The 18,990-nt window shown below is 39.1% G+C and overlaps 1 long non-coding RNA gene across 2 annotated transcripts in view; it reads left to right on the plus strand.

The window, feature by feature from the left end:
- Positions 1-2,882: 2,882 nt before the first annotated feature.
- LOC119246622 (uncharacterized) overlaps positions 2,883-18,990 on the plus strand; it is a 29,540-nt gene continuing 13,432 nt past the window's right edge. The window contains exons 1-3 of one of the 2 annotated variants that reach the window (XR_008552080.1): positions 2,883-2,916; positions 3,419-3,596; positions 12,762-12,845. This is a non-coding gene — a long non-coding RNA (uncharacterized LOC119246622). Of the gene's footprint in view, positions 2,917-3,418; positions 3,597-12,761; positions 12,956-18,990 lie in introns of those variants that run through there. The other variant, XR_005125534.2, reaches the window with a different exon arrangement.

Consider the following 18,990-nt stretch of genomic DNA (forward strand, 5'->3'; position numbering starts at 1 on the left):
TAAAAATCCTGAGAGAAAATATTTGCAATATGTATTATAAAAGTGGAAATATACTTACTATGACAGAGCCTTTACAAACCAACAGAAGAATAAGCTAAAGGTATGAACACTTTATGTATTTGCTTATATACACAAATGTTAGTATAATAACTGCAAAGAAACTACCAAAGGATTCTTAAATCAAAGGACATCTTTGGAGGAAGGAAGAATTAAGACAAATTCAACTTGTGTATCTACATTATTTAACATTTTTTACAATGAACATGCATTTCAGTTACATGTCTTACAGAGTTCTGAAAAATGAAGATTCCAGGAATTTCCTTTACTAAATAGAAGTCCAGACACATCTCCCTTGGGTTAGAGCAATGATTCTTCCCTCACTCCTTATTTCACTGTTTTGAGACATTTAAATTTTATTTCTGGCTCTGATCAAGAGTTGAAATCCTGCTGTGTTTTATAACATTCTTCCAATGAATAAATACAATTTTTGCAAAGAGGGAAAAATATGTCAGGCATGAATTTTCAAGCCACAGTAAAGCACTTAAGTACACAAGGAGTGTTATTATGTGTACTTTTCTATGTCGTCACTGAATCTAATTTCCATTTTGAGCCCCAATTCTCCTGTGAGTAGGAAGCAAAATTCTTCCAATTCAGGGTAAATTTAGTTCCTTCTTGGTTTGCCTAGTTAATGTGTGATAAATTCAACCAATTTATAAGTCTCTACTTCTCATCATGTGGCATCTAAATTCTCAGAGTTTATGTAGTATCTTGACTTTTTCTCTCCTTGGTGAAATCTTCCAAGATGTTTGAATTCCCATCTAAATTTCAAATAAGTGGTTCACATTGTCATGCTGCTGTCTCTCATCTTGACCATGGAATTGAACTACCTTAGGCCTTCTCTGTTGTATGAAATGAAACCATCTCTGTTACACTGCTACTTACTTTACATGGGGAAGCAGAATTCTTTTAAGTCTATGAGATCTACAGTATCCGGGGAAGAAGAGGGAAATGTCACAAGGGTCAAAAGTACATGTTAGGGAGTAGAAAACTTATCAGGTAATGTTTCATCTTGGCACATTTCCTGTCCCTTCAAAATCCTTAGTCCCTCACTAAGAAGTTGTATTTCTCCTCTAGGTATCATCTCCTCAAAGAGAGTAGGAATAGAGTTGTTGGGTAAAATCTGTCCAGAATAGAAATTTCCATATGCAAATCAGCAAGTAGGTACCATATTCCTGAGGGTCCCCTTTTGTTGGTGAGCTACTACGCAGAATTTTTACCTCTCTCATTTAGGAATGGTTACTTGTTCTCTGAGACCTGACTGCTGCCAGACAAATCATTCTTACTTACCCCTCCTATCCATGATTTAATGATGCAATATAAGCCCTCCACCTCTGGGACTTAAATTCCAACCTAAATTGATTTAGCTCATACTGAATTGATGGAGAAAACCCTAAGGTGACTGAATTTACCTTCAATTGTCAAGATTTGGTTTTCTGCAACAGGCAGAATGGGACTCAAAATGCATACTAAGAAGAGTTATATAAAAACAGAGATTTCTTTACCAGCTGAATTTTATAACCTGAAATTTTAGACCCACTAAAAAAATCAATAAAAGTTATTTCTGCAGAGATTATGAGACAGTTTGCACACTATGATCTCAAATACTTTAAAAAATGGATATGCAGAGAAAAAGATTAGAAGGATATAAATTCAATTTCACTTGCTGGTGACTCTCAAAATCTAGAATTCATCCAATAATTCATTCATTCAAGAAATACTTATTGGGTATTAGTATGTGTCAGTCACTAGAATTCCAATTTCAGAGCTTCATCCTGTAACTTATTTCCACTAAATTTCAGATTCTCTACTATACATGTAGACTCCCAGTCATACATGTCCATTTGAGGAAGATAACAACCTTGGCCCTGAATCCTAAAAGCTCACCATGTAAAAGGGAGGCCATGTGGCAGAACTCAGACTCAACTGTGTTAGAAGTCCTGCTCAGCCTCTTACTAACTGTAAGCTTTGAAAATATAATTACCAGGCCTCCCCGGTGGCGCAGCAGTTGAGCGCTGGGTTGCGAAGCTCACAGCTTCTGCAGCACTAGTTTGATGGCCGGCCGCCCGCTGCTCCCCTCAGCAGTGTACTTCATCAGTCTGCCTGTTCTGCTCCCCACTCTGGCTCTGGTGAATTCTCTCACCCTCCTGCGCTTCTGACTGTACCCAGTGCTTGTATAAATAAATAAATAAATCTTAAAAAAAAAAGAAAATATAATTACCTTCTCTTAGCTTCACAGAGCAATACTTAATTAAAAGATGAGTAATAGGGAGATCCTGGTATCGACTGTGCAGCATTTTTGAGCCTTTAAAAAGAAAAAAAAATATATTAAATACGTAAAAGAGTTCTGGCCCTTACTAGGCACTCAGAAGACATCTCCTTCCCAGTCCCCCTCCCCCATTGCAGAGAGGGAATTTCCATAAATTAAATAATCCAACAATGTGACAAAAATATTTGAGTGGTTACAATACAATGAAAACTTAAATTCATGTTATGCAGGAAATGCAGTAAATTTTCCATATATTTCATCAGACCACATGAAACTGCTGATATTCAGACATTTCTTTACTTACAAAAACAAGTTTGCTATCTTTCAATCTAATAGAATGATTTGCACATTGAATTGAAAAAGGGGGATAGTCTTTACCCTTTTTCTGCTGAGTTGGGCTTTTTCTCCTCTGTCTTTTGGCTGTCAAGGTGAGCAGAGGCAAAGCACATAATCTGAGTGTCTCTGCAAGCCTCAGAAAGACTATGAAATCACAAAGCTACAGTGACAGATCTGCTAGGCAGGATGCTAGAGGGAGGGTCTGGAGAGCTGCCTGAATCCTAGGACTAGAAACATCTCTGACAGGACCTTGGGTGAGTCAATTCCCTTTGCTAGCCTAGACTGACCACCAGGATGAAATTGGGGAGCTTATCCAGCTGTCCTGGAGTGTGGTGGAGACCCATGAGACCCATGATGACCAAGCATTCTGGGGTCTCAGCTGGGAAGATCTGTTAAGACCAAGGAATTGGCTTAACAGAAATTAACTTGCAGGAATAACTCTATACATTAGACATGCCAGTGGCAATTGTTTATAAAATGTCAAAAAACACATGGTGAAATACAAATGACCCCCATGAGGACATGGATTCTGCCCTCTATAGAATTAACGAAACTCATGAACAATACCTACTAGTGTTATGAATGTTCCACATGCCATCAACATTAATCCATAAAGTAGGCCTCTGAGAACAATTTCGTTATTTCAATTCTTGAATAAGAATTCTTATACTTCATTACTAGAACTTCCATTAGGTGGAAGAGTTCAGGATTCATGTCTGACCTTTCTATTTCCCAAATATGTGGTCTTTCTTCCAGGATAATGACATATGGCTAATTTAGTTTCCAGAGTGTCCTGCCCACAGCTTCAGCCCAGTGAGAAGCATGGAATGTCTGTCATCAACACCACCAAGAAATCAAGAAACATTGCATGTGTGCTTGTGGGTATATGACAAAACACACCAAGGGATCAACATGAGAAAGACCTGGAATTCATGTGAGTGAGTGCCCTGAGTGAGACCTGGCGCTGGGATGCTGGGACGGAACACTCTGCAGAAGTGAATTATTTGGTCTAGGAAGGTCCCGTCAGTAAAAACCCAACTATATATCCTAGGCAACAGTATGATACAACTGGAAGCCAAATACATTGCCAAAATTATGTGAGGTTTAACGTTCTTCGCTATCAGTTAGATAATAATTAGTTCAGGGCCTCCCCTGGTGGCACAGGCAGTTGAGCACTGGGCTGGGAAGCTGCCAGCAGCCTCTGCAGCGCGGCGAGGGTCCCACATGGCGCACAGACCTCTCCTGCCTCACCTGCTGCTCCCCTCAGCAGTGTATTTCGTCAGTCTGCCTGTTCTGTTCCCCGCTCTGGCTCTGGTGAAGCGCTCTCACACTCCCGCGCTTCTGACTGTACCCAGTGCTTGTATAAATAAATAAACCTTTAAAAAAATAATAAAAAAATAATAAGCTAGTTCAAATTAAAAAAAAAATAATCGAACTCAGTATGGTGAGATATTGGGTCCTTATATCAAGCAAGAGCAGATGGGCAAAATGAAAAGGAATTAGCTTTCTCTCTTCTAACTTGAGTTGCAGGTTGAATTTTCTCATCAGAATCATGGGGCGTGTCTTCCTTGTTCCTCATCCAATTCCCCTGGGTTAACATTGAGCTGGGAGGTGAAAGCCTCCTCAGTTGTCATGTGCGAAGGGTGCTTATTTCTGCAGCTGTCCAAAACAAGGTCTGTTGTTGAGTTATGTGTGTGTGCGCACTTGTGCACATACATACATGTGTGCCTGTGTGACTATTTCTGCCTAGAGCAGTTCTGTTTCTTTCTCTTTTTTTCTTGCTGCCATTCTCTCAGTTTCTTTCTTGTCCTCAAATTCAGGTCTATGTTAAAGGAGTTAAGGCAAGTTTAAGTGGATACAGGAAATCATACTTGACCTGGCTTCCTTGGCAGTTCTGCATAATACATCTTTGGTGTCAATCTTTGCTGACTGAGGAGTGGACCAACAAAATTTTGATAGATGTTATGGTGACAAGCTAGGACATCTGGCACATTCCACAGTCTAGATATGTCAGACCAGGAATAAAAGGGGGGACTTTAAGGTCAGGATAGTGGAGTTTCCAGAGAGCCAATATTTGAATTCTGACTCTCCATTTAAGAAAAATGGAGTGTTTTGCATTATACAGATTCTCCCCCATCAGTCATTCATTTAAGTCTTTAGTCCTTCTTATACTATTCCCAGCCCTGGTAGTATCTAGTGTTCGCTACTTTTCACTGCAGGTTTTACTGACATTTTGCTAAGTTCTTGCAACATCCCTTGTATCATTTTTTCCTTAACAAATGGAGGGAAAGTGTCCAAAGTATAAAATCATCACTGCGAGAAAGAGGTCTTTCCATTCCTTCATTTTTCAAAACTCACTCCTACAAATAACTTGGAATGATCCTGGCAGGCAGAGGCATCATCTGCAGGCGCTAAGCTCCAGACCAACCACCTGTCCCTGCTGTGACTCATACTATAAACATAGACCCTCTGTGTAGCCTGCTTCCTAGAACTTTAAACTATAACCCACAGCTGGTGTCCCCCTCTGAGAGGCCCCTCTATGAGAAATCCTCTCATGGACTGAGCCAGGGAGCCCATGGTCCAGCAAAGTCTTGCATGAATTTCTAATCTCAAAAGGCTTTATACATTGATTTTTTTCCAAATGTATTAGCATTAATCAGAAGCATCACCTCTTCCAGGTCCCTAGGTCCTAGGGGACCTCCCCACCACCCACTGTAAGCTTCTAGCTCCCATCCTTCTCACCCTCATCCTGGTGTGGTCAGATATTCTTCTCTCCTAGACATTTGAATTCTATTAAGGAGGCCTCAGGCCTCAACATGCATCCCTGTGAATTAGATGCTGCTGGCTACGGTGGCAGAATGGTCATGGTCACATTCAATTCCTCTCATTCCAGGTTTCATACTGTGTGTTTGCATATTTTTAAAATATATTTCAGAGGGCCTCCCTGGTGGTGCAAGGGGTTAAGCACAGCACTGGGAAGCTATCCACAGCCACTGCAGCAAGAGTTCGATCCCTGGTCAGGGAGCTACCCACATGCGCAGCAGAACTCTCCTGTCTCACCTGTTGATCCCCTCAGCAGTGTATTTCAGTCAGTCTACCTGTTCTGCTCCCCACTCTGTCTCTGGTGAATCCTCTCTCACACACACACACCCATGCACCTCTGGCCTGTACCCCAGTACTTGTATGTATAAACAAATAAATCTTTAAAAATATATACATATATATGTATTTCAGAAAGAAATTAGGATTGTATAAATCTCCTAAACCTATTGTTCCAAGGAAGACTGTAACTCATTGAGAATGAATATACCATTTCCCAGGTATGTGTCAATCATTCTAGAAAAGCAGCAAGTGGAAAAAGAACAGAAGACCTAATATAAAATCTGGCAGACTGACCATGGAGTAGACCTGTTGAAAGAATTATACTGTTTGTTATATATCTATTTTGACCATCTAGCTCAGGGATTGGAAAACTTTATTTCAATGACGAGCCAGATAATAAATATTTTGGTCTTTTGGGGCCATACAACCTCTGTGTCTATTCCACTCAGCTCTCATGATGCTAAAGCAGTGTGAGTGTGCTCCAATAAAACATCATTTCCAAAAATGGAGGACGGACTGGATTTGGCTCACAAGCCAGAGTTTACAAACGCCCGATCTAGCAGATGGTGTAGTCACTAAGTACATGTAGCTGCACATCCAAGCAATCAATATTCTAATCCTGAGTGTTGGGTAAGAGATGAGGCTTTTATTTCTCAATTCAGTGCCTCTCATCTCGCTGATTCACGCTATAAATGGATCCTTACCATTGGTTAGTGCGCTGAATTTATTATTGGTGTTGATGCTGAGGTTCCGTGGATACTTGTAAATCACTACAATATCCTTGGAAGCTGAAATCATTATCTCTTTACAAGTGGAGACGCAGAGTTTAGAATACTAAAAGGTAGCAGGGAAAAAGACATGTTTTCATTTCCTCACGCTTGGCACCTGCCCTATAAATAACTCTTCAGTGTAGTAGCAACACTCAGAAGTAATATTTCAGACCAGCCACCTGTTTCTGCTGCTACTGCAAAATGCAAACACAAATAACCTTTAGATTCATTTTCTGGTTGGCACTATTCTTGCCTCCTTTTAAGCTGTAAATGTGGCTGTGTTAGCGTTAGAATAGAAACTCGACTTTTGAATGTCAGATGAAGAATAAAATAAAGAGATAATGATAACATTTTCTTTTCTGTTTCCTTCCTTTCCTAGTCACACGCCTATAATTTTTGTCATCAAGGTAGGAACCTTGACATTTAAATTCACAGCCCAGTATTTACATATATATACTGTGTGGTGCTTACTTGTTTGCTTTTCAGAGTTTGATTTTGCTACTAAGATAGAGGGAGGGGAATTGTTTCCACCATTTTCCAGAGAATGCTAACCCCTATATTTTCTTCTTTGGGGGTGGTACCACCCCTTTATTTTTTCTTCTTTATCAGATTTTATTTCAGTCTTGAATATTCACCGATTAATTTTCAGTCTGATCACATTGCTACCTTGGGCTAGCTGGGTATACGGTTCTCTTAAATCACATTGGCCGAATTTTCTGGAGCTGAGTTTAAGTTCTGGAGTGGGGAGTCATATAATATGAGGACATTGTTAATGGGAACCTTCCAGCCTCTGAATCTCTTGTTCAAGACGTTAGTTGTCTGCTGAGCCATCTATGTCCCAGCTGTTGTTTGGTCATCTGTTTACACCAGTGACCCCAGGAGTGTTGGAAGTAATCATCCTGAATACATAGTCCTTTGCAACAAAGTTCTGCCTACTATCTCTATCCAGAAATCCTCTGATTACCTGATAGGCTTTCTCATTTTCTTGCATTTAGCCACAAAGATGTTATGTAGTCTGGTGCTTTGTTGCTGTCCTCTTCCCTTGCAGACACCATTGGCGGGGTATGGGGGGGCAGAGATCCAACTTCTATTAGATATGTTTGGATCATGTTATATCTCTTTGCCCTTATTGAATCTGTGTTAAGTTCTGCCACCTTCTGAGTCATACTTATACCATCTCTTCCTTGGTTTTCCTCCAAAAATATCCTTCGTTTTCCCTAGGACTTCTGACGTCTGTTATTTATCCCAAGCCTCCTAATGTGTCTCCTGAGCACAGCTCAGAATTTACTTAGTAAATCAAGAGCATTTCAGCACTGGCACCACAGGATTACTGCCAATTCTCCTTGATTGGAACTACAGAAATCCTTCAGTAATACATGTAGTGATTATCTCCATTTCTAGTCTCAGAGTTGGATAATAATCAACATAACACTAGATTGTAATTCCTTAACTTTCAGGTTATCTGCCTATTTTCAGATTTGGGGGACGGGGGCTGGCAAAATCATCTTACTATGCATCCCAGGTATTTTTATTAATCTCCTTATTTGTGGTCTTCTTTCTTTAAGAAGAAATGTTGATGACAAGCACATGACTGGTTCCATCATATTGGTTGAGAAAATGGACATATTCTCCTACTTAGTAGAGGCTGAGTTTGGGCAAGCATGATGCTAATTACCTGGTAGATTTTCTTCTTACAGTTCTCTGATCAATCACTAGTTTCTCAAAACAGGCTCGTTGTCATCTTTCATGCTAATTTCTCTTGCAGAGGCCCTTTTTGTCAGAGGAAAGCAGGACATTTCGACAAGTCTGATTTAATGCAGCTGTTATACCAAGGCAGCTTCAAAATGTCAGTGCTGAATGTCAAAAGACTGTTTTTGATTACCCAGCTATGTATGCTACAGCCACTCCTGACCCTCACCCTATCCTTGACCCTTTCTTCCAGAGAACAGACCAGCTTTTCTCTTAACATTTTCCACTTTTAACGGCTGTGGTCAGTAAGCCTCTATGGATCTGGGGCTATTTTTCAAACATTCTTTATCCAGTTAGCTTCTCAGTGGAAAGTCTTACATGATATTTCCCCATCATTCGCATCTTTTTTTTTTTTTTTTTTTTTTTTTTTAAATATTAAATTTTATTTTTATATTCCCCCCATACATTGCAAACGCCCCATTCTGACCCCAATCCTTCCCCTCCCGCCCCCCACCCCCAAAAAAGTGTCTCTGGTTCATATTTTTTGTTGATTTTGATTTTCACTTTCTTATATTCATTTTCCTGGTCCCTTATTTAAGTTTTCTAGATTCCTGCTATGAGTGAGACATCCGGTATTTTTCTTTTCTTTTTGGCTTATTTCGCTGAGCATGATCCCTTCCAGTGCCATCCATGTGCTGCAAATTGCATGTGTTTATCTTTTTTGAATGCTGAGTAATATTCCATGGTATATATGTACCACATCTTCTTGATCCAGTCATCTATTTTTGGGCATTTGGGTTGTTTCCAAAGCTTAGCTATTGTAAACAGTGCTGCTATAAACATAGGGGTGCAGGTGTTCTTTGGAATTGATGTTTCTGTGTCCTTTGGTAAATACCTAGGAGTGGAATTGCTGGATCATATGGAAGCTCTATGTTTAGTAGGTCCAGAAATCTCCACACAGCTCTCCATAGTGGTTGGACCAGTTTGCATCCCACCAACAGTGCACAAGAGTTCCTTTTTCTCCACATCCTCGCCAACATTTGTTGTTGCTAGTTTTTTTATATGTGCCATTCTCACTGGTGTGAGATGGTATCTCATGGTAGTTTTGATTTGCATTTCCCTGATACAAGTGATGTTGAACATTTTTTCATATGTCTGTTGGCCATTGCATTTCCTCTTCAGAGAAGTTTCTTTTAGCTCTTCTGCCCATTTTTTGACTGGATTATATTCGTTGTTGTTGCTGAGTCTCATCAGCTCTTTGCAGATTGTTGTGATCAGGCCTTTATCATTAGTGTTGGTGCAAAAATGTTCTCCCAGTTGGTGGGGTTTCTCTTTGTTTTTGTTATTGTCTCTTTTGCTGTGAGAAGCTCTTTAATTTGATGTAGTCCCAGCTGTTGATCTTTCTCTTCACTATCACGCTTTGGGTGATGTGTCTGTAAAGATGTCTTTTGATGTGCAAATCCCGTAGTGTTTCGCCTATATTCCTCTATGTATTTTATGGTTTCAGGTCTTATGTCTAGTTCTTTAATCCATTTTGAGCTTGATGAGACCGCTGGCATTTTTCATGATTCTGATTTACATAGTCTGGGGGATCACACTTTCCTACCTATTTTGTCTTTTATCTCTGAAGTAATGTCAATTTTTGAAAGCGGCTTTGGATATACATTACACTGTCACCAAGGTGTGGCCTCACCCTTTTAAAATGTCACACATCATTTCTTTGAAATTACACCCTCATCTATATTGCACGAATCCGAAAAAGAATTTGCAGCATGTTAAATTCATTGCCTATTATATAACCTAGGCTTCCATTAATAGGCCTCAATAATTTCTGATGAAAATATATTTTTATTATTTATTCTGTATTTTTTATTATACAACTAGCATATTTTCATTATAGAAAATTTAGAAAGACATAAAAGCAAAAGGGAAAATCACTCTTTTCTACTTCCCAATTTAAAACGTTATTAATATTTTATGTACATGTTTCATTCACTTCAGGCTGCATGTATACATTTAAATATTTTTTTTTTACAAAATTACATTTTGAAAGCTATTTTCCCATTAATATATCTTGAACATATTATTGTCAATACAAAGTAAGCTTCTTAATTTCTCTCTAGATCTGTGGAATATTTTGCCATTTAAAAGTCTTATACTCTAATCAGGGAAATGCAAATCCAAACCACAATGAGATACCACCTTACACCCGTGAGAATGACACATATTTAAAAAACCAGGAAACAACAAGTGTTGGTGAGGATGTGGAGAGAAAGGAACTCTCCTGCACTGCTGGTGGGAGTGCAAACTGATCCAACCACTATGGAGAGCTGTGTGTAAGTTCCTCAAACTACTAAAAATGGAGCTTCCTTATGACCCAGCAATTCCACTCCTAGTACGCTACCCAAAGGACACAAAAACATTATAAAATAGCTAAAATATGGAAACAAAATAATGCCCCAAAAGAGATGACTGGATCAAGAAGACGTGAGATATATACACAATGGGATATGACTCAGTGATCAAAAAAGATAAACTCATGCTATTTGCAGCAAAATGGATGGAGCTGGAAGGGATTATGCTCAGTGAAATAAGTCAGCAGGAAAAAGAAAAATATCGGATGGTCTCACTTATAGGAGGAATATAGGAAAACCAAACAAGGAATCAGGAGATAAAAAAGACAAAACTAGCAGGCAAACTATAAATTGCAGACATTCAGCAGGGCATGGGAACAGAGAAGGATCAAAACAGGGGAGGGAAGTGCACAAGAGACTATGGTGACAGTTCACAGGTGTCTTAGTGGTGGTAATTTTATAGGGACTACACCTGATAGGAGAAATCGAACTGTACAAAAATGAACAACAATATAAAAATAAATTAACAAACAAATAAATAAATAAATGTCATAATCTCTGAAATAACTGTCATTCCTCCCATTGGTAGAGACTTGGTCATTTTGGTTTTTTATTATTATTTTTAATTTAATTGTTATTGAAGTATCATTTTACATGTTCGTTTGGGTTTTGACAGCATAGAATTTTCCCCCTCAGGTGTAGCCTACAGCTCTCCCACCACCAAAGCACCCATAATCCGCCACAGTCTATGGTACTTCCCCCCTACCCCCTCTTCTCCTTGGAAAGCAGCAAATCTATGGTCAGCTGTCAAAGTTTGGTTTTAAAGTTGGTCTTTGACTCTTCTATTGGTTGGTCTATATTCTGCGTATAAGTAACACAATAGTGTATTTATCTTTCTCCTTCTGACATATTTCTCTTGGCATAAACCCTTCCAAGCTCCATCCATGTTGACACAAATGGCATGAGTTTATCTTTTTTGATTCTGAGTAGTATTCTATTGTGTATCTCTAATCACAGGTTCTTGATCTACTCATCTGTTTGGGGGGCATTTAGGTTGTTTCCATAGCATAGCTGTTGTAAATAGTGCTGCTATAAGCACAGGAGTTCAGGTTTTCTTTTGAATTAGTGTTTTTGTACTTTGGGGGTAGATACCTAGGTGTGGAATTGCTGGGAAATTTGGTCATTTGGGGGTTTTCACTATATCCTTTCTGGCGTTTGACTCTTCTAATTTTTCAATATCATAAATATTGCTACAATTAGTTTTTGTACATACATGCTTGTATATTTAAAAGTGGAGTTTTATAAATTCTTAAGAGTGGAATTTCTGAATCAAATGGTATGAACACATTTTATTGTACTTAAGAGTAGCAAATTGTCTTTGCAAAGAAGATTCAGCAATTTATATGCCTTCCACACAGTATGCAAATGCCTGTTTTGCCACATCCTGTGCAGTGCTGATTGTTACTTACATTTTTTCATCTTTGTCAACCTAATAGGCACAAAAAGTAATTTTATTTTTCACAGACAATTTTTGAAATATTAATGTTATTGAGCATCTCTTTAATTGATTTTTTTCTATAGATCTTTAGTTCATTTCATTTGACCACCTCTCTGCTGGGAGTTGCAAGAGATGCATATTAAATATATAAGGCATCTGCCTGTATTATATGATACAAATATGTTATTACTACTTTTCATATGCCTTTGCAATGTTGGTTTAGGCAGCACAGAAAACATGGTCATGATTATAAAACACATCTCATTGTAAAATATTTAACTATATTGACATATTCATAAATAAATTGATAAAAAGTATTTTTATCAATCTATAGATTTATAATGCTTTAATAATTCCTATATAAAAGATAGGCTGGATCCAAATCTGATAGTCACCAGAATGAGAACTGCACCAACCTTCTGACAGCCTGTCAGTGAATATCATCTCATTGAGTTTTGAAATCATATTTGACATTAATTTCTTGCTCAGTCACTTCCTAGCTAAGTAACCTAAATCAAGTAACGTAACCTTTTTAAGCCTTAGTCCCCTCATTACATGAGAGAGATAATATCTTCCTCAAAAAGTCATTTCAAGAAGAAATAACATTTAGGTGTGTGATACATATTTGGAATGTGATAACTTAGACTTTCCCCCCCATGTCTTTCCCCATCTCTCCCTTTCTAAAGTCATTTACATGTCTGAAGACTAAATTGACTGGAGACCATCCATCCATGTAACCGACAATCCATGTTTTAGTCCGGAACAAGATTGTAAGTCCAATATTGATTTCAAGAGATGCTTATTCATTCAACAAATATTTATTAGGCATCTATTATGTATCAAACAGTATTTAGGTGTTGAAACACAGCAATGAACAAAATGGTAGAAAATCTGTCCTTTTACAGTTTATATTCTTTTTTTTAATTTTATTTTTATATTCCCCATACAATTGCAACCCCCTTATTTTGACCCCAATCGCTCCTTTCCCCGCCCTGCCCCCCCATAGTGTGCCTCTGGTTCATAGTTACAGTTTATATTCTAACTGGGGAAACAATTAGCAAATAGTGGTTTAATGATATGTTAGAGAGCAAGCCAATATAATGTAGTAGTTAAGAGAGCAAATTATGGTTTTCAGGGTCAAACTTTTCAGGAGGATAAGCACAACTCCAAAAAATGTGGTTCAATAAGAAAAGACTTATGCGTTAAGAGTCTGCACAGCTGAACCAACTAAGGATTATTATATACTTCTCTTGCTTTACTCTTGTACTATGAGTATTCATCCATTCATGCCTTCAAAAATATTTGCTCTGAGTCTCCATGTACCAGGCACTGTTTTGGGCACAGGGCATATACAGAAGGTATCAGATATACATAGTCCTCACTCTTCTGTATGTTATTGTCTAGATTCTGGGATAAGGATATGAAATAAAACAACACACTTTGGTTATTAGTGGCATCTGGTTTCAAAAAGTGAAAGTCAGTATCTTTGGCATATTTTAATACGCAACTCTAAAGCAAGGCTAAATATTAAGAACAGTGCAAAATTCAGTCTTTTGGTGTGGACAGGGACATAATTTGCCTGGTGTTTCATATTCCGGGAAGTGCATGTAATAAATGTCATTTCCTCTGAAATCCATGAATAAAAATGACAGGAGGCCTTTATATTCGTTTGGCTAAGAAAAGATATTCGCTTGGACTAGTATGGTCCAATGGAGTTGAAGAGAAGCAGACAGATTTAAAATTCATTTAAGAGATAGAATCAATAGCACTATATATGAAGGTGAGAGAGAGATAGGAGTCACAGTTTCTAGTTTGTAAAATTGGCCAAAGCTACCTGCCATTCACTGAGATAAGGAAAGGGAATGGAGGGATTTGGGGAAATGGGAAAGCAGAAATAATGAACTTTTTTTTGGTAAAAAGCAAAACATTTATAAGATCTAAGGAGAAACCAGTGTGTATAAATGACAACCTTTGTTTGAGACATCTTGAGTTTGAGATATTAGCATGAAAAGCAGTTTGCTTGATATAGGATCTGAACCTCAGAGGAGAGTCTGGATAAAAGATAAACTTAGGAGTTATAAGCATATACATAAAGTATTTGATTTTATAATGTATTTATGCTTTCATTCAGCAATGCCACTTCTAGCAATTCATTCTCTGAAAATAGCTCAGGATATGCATAAGAATAAAATTATAAGAATGTTCATCTTTGTAAATACCTAGTTTCAGATTTTAGGAACTGACATGAATTTAGAGGAATAAATTACCACATGTGAAAAGCAGCAAAGAAGGTGGGAAAGGAAAAAGAATTATTATGCTCAGTGAAATAAGTCAGAAGGAAAAAGAAAAATATCAGATGGTTTCGCTTATAGCAGAAATATAGGGGAACCAAACAAGACATCAGTGTTAAAAAATAGTAACAATACAAAACACAACAAAGCAAAAACAGACAATTATAAACCAGAGACATCCTGCAGGGAGGAGGAGGGAGGGGGTGAGAGGGAGGGAGGGAGGGAGGAGCACAGGGGACTGAGGTGATGGTGCACAGGTGCATTGGTGAAGGAAACTCTATGGAGACTGCACTTGAGGGGGTGGGGGGAAGCAAATGTTGTTTAAAAATGAACAATGTTGTAAAAAATTTTTTAAAATTATAAAAAGAAAAAAAGAATTCCAGACAGTTGCAAACATTAACAGAAACACAAAAACACCACTGCTACCAGCTACACACCAACACAGCTAGTAACAACAATACTCATGTCCTATTCTCAAAGTCCTAGAATTTACATGCACAATTTTGATAGGGCTAAAAATTTTTTAAAATAGATTAATGATACATGGTTTGCAGAGGAAAAACTGGCATTCTCACATATCCACGATGGGACAGGAAATTGCTTCAACGTTTTGAAGGCAAATTTTAAAAGAACATGTATGTTCTTTCAGGCAGCAGTTTCACTCATGTGAATATATCATAAAAAAATGGTGCACTTAAGTGAAGATATATGTGACACATGTCACTTCAGCATGATTTGTAATAGTGAACAGTTTTATAAAAATCTAAAGGGCACTTATAGCTGATCAGTTAAATTAAAATTGCACTTTGATACAAGGGAAACCTTGTATCAACCTTCAATTTCCTGCATGAAAGGAAATTGAGTTGAGTTACATATGTACAGTTTAAAAGACAACACATGTACTTGATTTATGATGACATTTTGCAAAAGAGCTTGTGTGTGTGTGAGAGAGAGAGAGACAGACAGACAGACAGACAGGGATAGACAGAGAGAGGAGATGGAGAGAGAGAGGAAGAGGGAAGGGGAGAGGGAGAGAGAGATTTTGCACAGAAAAAAATCTCAAAGCTGACTCTGATAGCCTTATTGTCAGTGCAGGAGAGAAACAAAAAAGTTTCACTTCCTAATTTACACAATTTTGTGTCATTGACTGTTATACCATGCTTATATAATGTGTAATCAAAAAAAGTCTTAGTTAAAAAATTCTAAATTGGACGAATTCTGGTTGAGTAGTGAATGATTCAGATCATGTTGAAATATATTTATTGACCTGAAATACATTCACAATTTATTGCTAATGGAAAAAAGCATAACCATGTGATAAAATTAAGAAGATATAGGCAGAATAATATGTTTTTAAGAATGGTTTTACTTTTGAATTAGAATATAGGTGTGCATCCCCAAAGAACAAATCCCCAAAGAAATGTACTCCAAGTTATAAAAAGCAAATACTTCCACAGAATTGACAGTCAAAGAGATGCGAGACAATTGCTTTATCTATGCTATACATTTCTATTTTATTTGAGTTTTACAAGGATGTTGCCACCTTTGAAATCAGAAAACTAAAGTCTGGAGTTCTAATATGGAAAAAAAGCTTATATTAAAGTGATTCGCAAAATACGGTAGAGATCGACATTTATTGAATTGAAAGAGATTTATAAAATATGTTTAACTTTTAAACTGTGGTTATAATTGTATGTACACATATAGTTATGCATAAAGAAGTTCTAAACTCTACAAACAAAAGTACAAAAGTGCAACTGAACATCTGAATTACAGGATTCTATGTAATTTATGTTTTCTTCTTTACATTTTTTCTGACTCTTACAGATTTTTCTCACTGAGAAAGTATAACTTTTATATTCAGAAAGAAAGAAGCTGCAAAAAACATACTCCTATTTTTACTTGAAACCCGTGTATGTGCACACACACACAGAGAGAGAGCTGCTCTTTCACTAAGGGTGGAAGATTCCATAGGATTGAGATGGCTCCTTGCCTGGTCAGAACAGACCTTGGCAGTTGTTCCCATCCTGATTTGTGTGTGTTGTTGGAAGATTAGGCTGTTGAGGAAGAGAGATGATGGGGAGGAAAAGAAGGGGGAGAGAGAGGAGGAGAGGGAAGAGGAGAATGGGGTAGGGGGGAGGAGGAGAAGCAGAAAGCTTAGAGGCCTAGCCGACTTGTTCTGGAGAAAATCTCAGCAAGAGGCTGCCTGTCCTTGATGTACTTCCTATGCCACACAAACGTCTGGAAAGCTCCCTGTGGAGGTTACAGCAATAATTCTTGCTGTCTTGACTCCCCCCTTCCTACCTTCACTCCCAGCATTTCTGCTGTGATATTCAAGCTGCAGTTCTGACTCCAGACTCCAAGTGGCACTCATTTATATTTTCTGACTATCTCTCAATGCACATGTATCCTTAGTCCAAGGGGGCTAAGAAAAGAATGAAAGTTGTTTTCTAACAGGCTATGAACAAATACAGAATAAACAAATAAACACTCCTGAGTTTGGTTGATAAGCATGGGAAAGAAAACCAAAGAAAGGCTAGACATAACTCAGTATCTAGCACATATTTAGCCCTCGCCTAAAGTTAGTACCTCTAACTATTATCCTGACCTCTGTCCAAACAGCCAATTTGTTAATCAACAAGTCTTATAATGCCATGGTAAGTCTTGAAAATATAATAGCAAAAGGGAGACTAACCACTGTCATCTACATTATGCAGGAGAGTCGGTGCCATTTCTATAATTTAGAGCATACTGCCTAATGGAATAGATTAGGGGAAAATACTCACCCCCTTGGTATTGAGTCAGGGTGACTTCATGTTCCCTCTGGGGGATGCATATGAACTGGTTGTCTGTGTTGCAATTGAACACCAGAATATTAATATACTATGGGGCCTCAAAGACAATCATGGGCTGATGGACAATACAATGGGATGAGGGTCAAATGATATAACTAGGTCCTTGAGTCCTTGGGAATGTCACTATCTTACTATTAAGTTACTTCATGCTCAGATTTTTTCCCCTATAATTCACTTAACTACCCTTGCTTTACTCAGCATCTTTTTATAATTAAAAGGCATATTTCTGGTGCTTGAAAGAATAAAATGAGTTACAACACATTACAGAAAATCAATTGAGTCTATAAAGCTGTCGACTCAACAACGATTTCCAAGACCCAGGAAATGGCCTGCATCTCAAGCATTACTTGTTAGCCATGTTAATGACTAGGTAACCATGACAACCATCAGGACTCTGACACCAAACCCACGCTCTTCACCACTAGATTATGCTGCATCTTAATGTACATGTCTAGGACGTCCCTGCCAGCAGACTCTGGCAGACAGGACTGCACAGCCTGGAAATGGGAAAAAATAAAAGGAAAAGGAAACGGCCTCGCTTAAAAGAGGAGGATTCCAAGAACACTCAACAGCCCAAAGAATACAAGAAAAGTGGAAGCCTGACCCCATTCCCTAGCCCAGCCCACTGCACACCCCACCGCAACACAGGCCACATGACATAGGACACTGAAACAGTAAGGAAAGCAATGATACGACTCCTACGTATCAGGTGGGGACAGCTCCTACGAATTGAGGAGGTTACGAAAGTCCTCCTTCCTTGCCATACCAGGTGACGTCCATTTGGCCTCTGCTGTCTGAGCCTGGCTTTCTCCATTTCCCTTCCCCATTCACATGGCCTGGCTTCCTCTAGTCAGCTGGTGCACCCTTGGGGCTCTGTGGCCTGGCCATAGCGACATCTTCACCTCCCAGCACAGGCCTTGCCCCTGAGCTGAGACCCATGTCATCAGCTGGTCACTGAGGAACGCCATTTGGACAACCCACCAACTCTTCACATGGCAGCCCTTGTCAACTTGACCTCCTCCTCCTCCTCCTCACCCTCTTCCTCCTCTTCCCCTCTTCCTCTTCTTGCTCTAAGGGGTCTCACTCTCAGTGAAAGGCTCCAACCACCCACTCCCTGTCCCAAGTCACACCCTGTCCTCTACCTCAACCTCACAAGCCATCCCTCCACCACTGAAATGCCTCTCATCGGTCTGCTCCTCTGGTCACCACTCCCATCAGCCTGGCCCGGGCCCGCTCTCCTGATGACTGCAGCAACCTCCTGACTGGCCTCCCTGCCTCTGCTGTGGGGTAGAGGTGGGGACAGCTCCTACACGCTGTGCAGCCAGGCATCTCCCTCAAATCTCACTTCCTGCACATGGGACTTCAAACAGCTCAATGGCTGGCTTCCCACTGCACTGGGCACGAGGGCCACACAACCGGAAGAGGCGGGCAAGGCCTTCCACAAACCTGCCCCTACCTGCTCCTCCTTTGCTCGGATCCACATCCACTGCTTTGGCCCTACTGACCTTTCTAATGGCCTCTGAAGGCCCCGTACTTTCTCTCCCCTGCTAACTGTGGCATGTGCCGTCCCTTCTGCCTGGAACACTTTCTTCTTTATCTGGTTAGTCTCCACCCAGCCTTGACTGTTGTCTTGCGTGTGTGCATGTGTGGGCAGATAGTTCTTTGATTCTGACTTCAGTTGATGCCTTACATCCACTGTGGCTGGTTTTTGTTTAGCTTCAAACAGAAAACTTATTTCCAAACTCTTGAATGTATATATGTTTGTGTCT

This window comes from Talpa occidentalis, unplaced genomic scaffold, assembly GCF_014898055.3.
Source record: "Talpa occidentalis isolate TD23 unplaced genomic scaffold, MPIMG_talOcc4v2.1 talOcc4.15, whole genome shotgun sequence".
Taxonomy (NCBI): Eukaryota; Metazoa; Chordata; class Mammalia; order Eulipotyphla; family Talpidae; genus Talpa; species Talpa occidentalis.